Source organism: Salmo trutta, chromosome 38 (genome assembly GCF_901001165.1).
Source record: "Salmo trutta chromosome 38, fSalTru1.1, whole genome shotgun sequence".
NCBI classification, from domain to species: domain Eukaryota; kingdom Metazoa; phylum Chordata; class Actinopteri; order Salmoniformes; family Salmonidae; genus Salmo; species Salmo trutta.
The window spans coordinates 16,295,975-16,303,365 of NC_042994.1; positions in this window are offsets into that span (position 1 = coordinate 16,295,975).

The window sequence follows — 7,391 nt, forward strand, 5'->3', positions numbered from 1 at the left end:
ATTGGGTCATTGTCCTGCTGATAAACAAATGATAGTCCCACTAAGCCCAAACCAGATGGGGTGGCGTAACGCTGCAAAACACTGTGGTAGCCATGCTGGTTAAGTGTACCTTGAATTCTAAATAAATCACAGACAGTGTCACCAACAAAGCACCATCACACCTCCTCTTCCATGCTTTACGGTGGGAATGGAGATCATCCATTCACCCACACCGCATCTCACAAAGACACAGCGATTGGAACCAAAAATCTCCAATTTGGACTCCAGACCAAAGGACAAATTTCCACCGGTCTAATGTCCATTGCTCGTGTTTCTTGGCCAAAGCAAGTCTCTTCTTATTATTGGTGTCCTTTAGTAGTGGTTTCTTTGCAGCAATTTGACCATGAAGGCCTGGTTCAGTCAGTCTCCTCTGAACAGTTGATGTTGAGATGTGTCTGATACTTGAACTCTGTGAAGCATTTATTTGGGCTGCAATTTCTGAGGCTGGTAACTCTAATGAACTTATCCTCTGCAGCAGAGGTAACTCTGGGTATTACTTTCCTGTGGACGTCCTCATGAGAGCCAGTTTCATCATAGCGCTTGATGGTTTTTGCGACTGCACTTGAAGAAACTTTCAAAGTTCTTGAAATTTTCCGTACTGACTGATTTCTCTATGCTTATTTGAGCGGTCCTTGCCATAATTGAGAGAATGCCAAGAGTGTGCAAAGCTGTCATCAAGGCAAAGGGTGGCTATTTGAAAAAAAAAAATGATTTGACTAACACTTTTTTGGTTACTACATGATTCTATGTGTTATTTCATAGTTTTGATGTCTTCACTATTATTCTACAATGTAGAACATAGTAAAAATAAAGAAAATCCCTTGAATGAGTAGGTGTTGTAAAACTTTTGACCGGTAGTGTACCTGTACAAGAATATTGCTCTTTGGAAATTGAGTAAATCACTGGAAATATAAAATGTATATTTAAAACAAGTTTTGTATCAGATTGCATATGCATACAAAGTATACAGTGACATAGCCAGATGCAAGCTGTTTGGTTTTGGATTCTTGGTTGTGTCCCAAATGGCACCCTATTCCCTATATAGTGCACTACTTTTGACCAGAGCCCTATGGGCCCTGGCCATAAGTAGTTTTCTATGTAGGGAATAGGGTGCTGTTAGGAATGTGACATTGATTAAGGAAATACCCTGTTAGAAAAAAAATCTTAGGTGTTAAATGTAACTAACTTGAAAATACATCTTGTTTCATATACAGTTGTGAAGTCGGAAGTTTACATACACCTTAGCCAAATACATTTAAACTCAGTTTTTCACAATTCCTGACATATAATCCTAGTAAAGATTCCCTGTTTTAGGTCAGCTATGATCACCACTTTATTTTAAGAATGTGAAATGTCAGAATAATAGTAGAGAGAATCATTTATTTCAGCTTTTATTTCTTTCATCACATTCCCAGTGGGTCAGAAGTTTACATACACTCAATTAGTATTTGGTAGCATTGCCTTTAAATTGTTTAACTTGGGTCAAACGCTTTGGGTAGCCTTCCACAAGCTTCCCACAATAAGTTGGGTGAATGTTGGCCCATTCCTCCTGACAGAGCTGGTGTAACTGAGTCAGGTTTGTAGGCCTCCTTGCTCGCAAATACTTTTTCAGTTCTGCCCACAAATTTTCTATAGGAGTGAGGTCAGAGCTTTGTGATGGCCACTCTAATACCTTGACTTTGTTGTCCTTGAGATGTTGCTTCAATATATCCACATAATTTTCCTGCCTCATGATGCCATCTATTTTGTGAAGTGCACCAGTCCCTCTTACAGCAAAGCACCCCCACAACATGAAGCTGCCACCCCCATGCTTCACGGGTGGGATGGTGTTCTTCGGCTTGCAAGCCTCCCCCTTTTTCCTCTAAACATAATGATGGTCATTATGGCCAAACAGTTACATTTTTGTTTCATCAGACCAGAGATAATTTCTCCAAAAATTACGATCTTTGTCCCCATGTGCAGTTGCAAACCGTAGTCTGGCTTTTTTATGGCTGTTTTGGAGCAGTGGCTTCTTCCTTGCTGAGCGGCCTTTCAGGTTATGTCGATATAGGACTCGTTTTACTGTGGATATAGATACTTTTGTACCTGTTTCTTCCAGCATCTTCACAAGGTCCTTTGCTGTTGTTCTGGGATTGATTTGCACTTTTCGCACCAAAGTACGTTAATCTCTAGGAGACAGAACGCGTCTCCTTCCTGAGCGGTATGACGGCTGCGTGGTCCCATGGTGTTTATACTTGCGTACTATTGTTTGTACCTTCAGGCGTTTGGAAATTGCTCCCAAGTTCAGCCGAGTTCTTGGCTGATTTCTTTTGATTTGCCATGATGTCAAGCATAGAGGCACTGAGTTTGAAGGTAGGCCTTGAAATACATCCACAGGTACACCTCCAATTGACTCAAATTATGTCAATTAGCCTATCAGAAGCTTCTAAAGCTGTTTAAAGGCACAATCAACTTAGTATATGTAAACTTCTGACCCACTGGAATTGTGATACAGTGAATTATAAGTGAAATAATCTGTCTGTTAACAATTGTTGGAAAAATGACTTGTGTCAGGCACAAAGTAGATGTCCTAACCAACTTGCCAAAACTATAGTTTGTTAACAAGACATTTCTGGAGTGGTTGAAAAACGAGTTTTAATGACTCCAACCTAAGTGTATGTAAACTTCCGACTTCAACTGTATATTATATATTTAAGCTACAGTATTTGTCATAGTAAGACCTCATAGTTCCATCTTTGTACATTTAAAGTGAATTATCAATTTAGAGGACACAACTATTGTCGATGTTCAATGTTGCGACTGATGTTAGTAATTGTTATTTATGAACAATATTATCTTTTTTCCTGTTCAGTAGTCTCATTGACAGCCTATAAGTTTCTACCCACAGTGTGCAACATGATAAATCTAAGATTAGCTATATAAGTGTGGGAAAAGGGAATAGCAAAAAAGGAGAAGGGTATTGGACTGGAGAAGTGTGTGGCTAAATTTAAAAACATCTGATAGTGTTATGGTTGTTCCACAGGCAACATTTCTACTTTGGATCTCCATAAAATACACACGGAATGTTTCCACTTGATAACTTTGTTCCGTTTAAAGGATAAGTCATATATTTTGACAAAGAATCCAAGTGTTAAAACTGCCAAACAAATACGAAATATCTCACGTTGTCAAACACTGAGTGTTTCTTCAGATTAGAACAGTCTTCTCAATATTTGTTTCATTCTATTTGTGTTAACACTGTATATATTTAATCATAAACATGTACATGGACTGAAATAACTTTTATATAGACTATTACATGTGTAAGTTATAACCATCTGAATGTTTTGCTCATTTGTAGCCATGGTAATCCATAGAACCATTCATCTAGGCAGTATGTCTATATTGCCTGTGGTTATAGCTGCTTTGCCTCTTGCATCGCATATTCAGAATGTCAGCTTTTGCATTTATTGTAATACACATGTTTTAGAAAAGATTCAAGTCAGAGAAGAAGTGATTTTTTTTTTATTTTTTTTTTACAAAGAGTAATTTTCATGATGTTCAATGTGCAATCTACTGTATTATATCTCTGTTGAAAATAAAGAAAAACTGTATTTGATGAAGTACCTCAAGGCGGAACTTCTTGCCTCCTCTTAAAATAAATAAATGTATCCACTTTATACTACATCAGGAGACTGATTATCTCAAATCACATTTTATTTGCCACATGCTTCGTAAACAACAGGCGTAGACTAACAGTTAATGCTTACTTACTTCCCAACAATGCAGAGAGAGAAGAAAGATAAATAATAGAGGAATAAATACAAAGAGTAACGATATGTGTAACGATTATCTGTTGTTTTTGTGTGATGTGCTACACGTCGTCTCCCTGCAGTTCCCAGCCAGCGGTACTAGGACCCCTGGTGGTACTTGGCCTATCCACAGGGGTACTTGAAAAGACTAATGAGACCATAGGCCTACTGGTAAAATGCACATGTACTTCAGGGGTACTCCGGCAAAGCAAACTTCAGTAGCCAAAAAAGGTAGGGAAGCACTGGTCTAGAAGTACAGTATATTTTGTCCACTGCATGGCCAATGTTCTGTACTAGTATAGTAATTGATGAAGAATTCCCTTTAGACTATTGAGATATACCCCTTTTTAGGGTATTGAGATGTGCCCATTTTACACTTAAGATGCAACCCCTGATTAAGAGTATTGAGATGCACCCCTGATTAAGAGTATTGAGATGCATGTCTTTTAAGAGTATTAAGATGCACCCCTCATTAGGAGTTTTGAGATGTAACCCTTTTTAAAGAGTATTGCGATGCACCCTTTTTAACACGTGGGCCGATTCAGACCCGGGTGACGCATACTTAAATGGAACTTATTTCCCTTTTCATGCACATTTCTCTTTATGCGTATTCTGACCTTGAATTTAGGCATGAAGTAATGCACGCAGCAAAATCAATGGTGTACATTCAACTCTGCAAGTGTAAAATGTACACTATTTTCAGTGAACAAATGAGTCTCACTGTACTGGTGTTAAAAAAAACTTTTGAAAGTGTTAACTATTTAACTCTGTTGCAGAGATCCCCATTTTACCCTTAACGTGTTCAAAGGATCTTGATTGTGGTGTTCATATAGCTGTAATGTAGAGTAAAACGCAACACCTACAGTGGGAAACACTTGATACTTGTAGAGTAAACTGGACTCACTTTGCTTAGTGCTGATGTTGTTACACTTTCTCAGTATAAGAAATGAACACTTGTAATGTTACAGTAAATATATTTTGGGGTAACACTGTAAACGCCTAATTTGCATATTTCCCAGGGTGCCTTTTCTTTTTGAGTAAATTGTAGAGTTAACAACCATAACTGTATATGTTAGTGACAGAGACATGGTTGTTGAACTCTTTCGTTTTAAAGGCCTCTGAATTTCCCCAACTGAGTTCCTGGGTGAATGTTGTCATTCAAATTATACTCTATGACAATACATTACATATATCATAAGGTCTTACTTATTGGCCTAGTTGATTATCTAGTTTTGTCCTAACACAGTGGTGTCACAACTTGCCGTAATCGGAAGTCCCATAGGGAGGCGCACAATTGGCCCAGCGTCGTCTGGGTTTGGCCAGGGGGGCTTTCCTTGGCTCATCGCGCTCTAGCGACTCCTTGTGACGGGCCGGGTGCCTGCAGGCTGACCTCGTCGTTAGGTGAACAGTGTTTCCTCTGACACATTGGTGCGGCTGGCTTCCTGGTTAAGCAGGCGGGTGTTAAGAAGCGCGGTTTGGCGGGTCATGTTTTGGAGGACACAACTCAACCTTCGCCTCGCGAGCCCGTTGGGAAGTTGCAGCGATGAGACAAGATGGAAATGGGGGAGAAAAATGGGGTAAGATACTAAACACATTTTTGTTTTACTGTATGTTATTTATCTTTGTAGTTAATCGATCAATGTACATGCAAAAACAGATGTTAAAAACAATCCTAAAAAGATTAATAAACCTGCAGTAGAGCATGCTGGGAAATATAATAATGGATGTGGTTTTGATAGGACTGTTTTACTCGCTACAGTGTAAAACAATAATTCTGGTTATTAACACCAGCACTGGGGGTTATTTTACCCCACTTAGTGTTAATTTCACATGTACACAGTAAATTTAACTCCTGAATCAACACCAGAGATGTTACATTAAGTGGTGTATTGAGATGTCAGCTTTATTGAGAGTATTGAGATGCACCCTTTAAGGATGATTGCAGTGTTACCACCCCTCTGTCATCAATTCAGTTTTGCGTCCCAAATGGCACTTTATTCCCTACATAGTGCACTACGTTTGACCAAAGCAGGTCAAAAGTAGTGCAGGTTAAAAGTAGTGCATTATGTAGGGAATAAAGTGTCATTTGGGATACGGATATGGATCCAAATGATGACTTCAGTACAGACATGCAGAAGATGGGAAGCTGTGGCACTGTGCCTCTGTACTACCCTGCCATCTAGTGTTGGTTATAGAAAGACACAAGTCAGAGCTGCATTCTATACTTACCATGTTAAACAACAACAAAAAACAGTCTCAACAAAGACATTCAAGTATTTGTCCGAAACATATCAACTATGGACCATGGAGGAAAAAACATTAATCTTGGGTGAAATAACAACCTTTCAACTGAGTGATTATTACAATGAAATCTTTTTACACAGAAAAGTTGTATGTCTCTCAGCTGAGTCCCAGTCTTCATCTGGGTGACAGGGGAACAGAACAGAAGGTCAGAGGATACTCACACTAAACTCTAATGTTGAAACATGTTTAGCATAAACCTGACATGCACACATATACAAACACCACACACACACACACACACACACACACACACACACACACACACACACACACACACACAGAGAGAGAAAAAATCCCCCACAGTAATCCTCAATGTGACAACGACGTCAGGACCCTATACACACACCTGTCAGCGCCACCGTGGGGACATCGTGGCCCTCTGTCAGCGCCAACGTGGCTACCCATCTGGTATAGATGGTGATCAGTTTTCTGTTTACTTTCTCAACATCACCAGGAGGCACAGGTGAGCTGACAGGTCTCAGAACAGTCTGCCGAGGTGAGCTACCAAGTCTGCCGAGGGAATGAGAAGGAGGGGGGATCAGGGAAGATAGGGAGAGAGAGGGATGGCTAAAGGAGAGGGCGGATGCATTATTCAACTCTACTTCGCCCTATGGAGTTGGAGCCATGGGACTCAAGCCAGCTGTTGATCAGGAATGCTGAGATAGAGGCCTCCCGAGCGGCGCAGAGTTCTAAGGCACTGCATCGCAGTGCTAGAGACGTTACTAGAGACCCGGGTTCCTTCCCGGGCTGTGCCACAACCGGACGTGGCTGGGAGTCCCATAGCACAGTGCACAATTGGCCCAGTGTCGTCCGGGGAGGGTTTGGCCGGGGGGGCTTTATTTGGCGCAACGCGCTCTAGCGACTCCTTGTGGCAGGCTGGGTGCCTGCAGGCTGACCCCGGTCGCCAGCTGAACAGTGTTTCCTCTGACAAATTGGTGCGGCTGGCTTCCGGGTTAAGCTGGCGGGTGTTCAGGAGCGAGGTTAGGCCGGTCATGTTTCTGAGGACGCATGACTCCACCTTCGCCTCTCCAGATCCCGTTGAGGAGTTGCAGCGATGAGACAAGAACGAAATGTAAAATAAATAAGGCTGAGATAGAACTCAGGACTATTCTGATTACTATGGCCCTGGATGCCTTCCTCCTCTGCCTTACATAACCACACTCTATATCCCTGTACGTGAAGACCCTGAGACTATATGTTGCAGGCTAACTAAAGCTACATACTTGAATGTAAGAACTTCCAGCAATGGGCCCATTG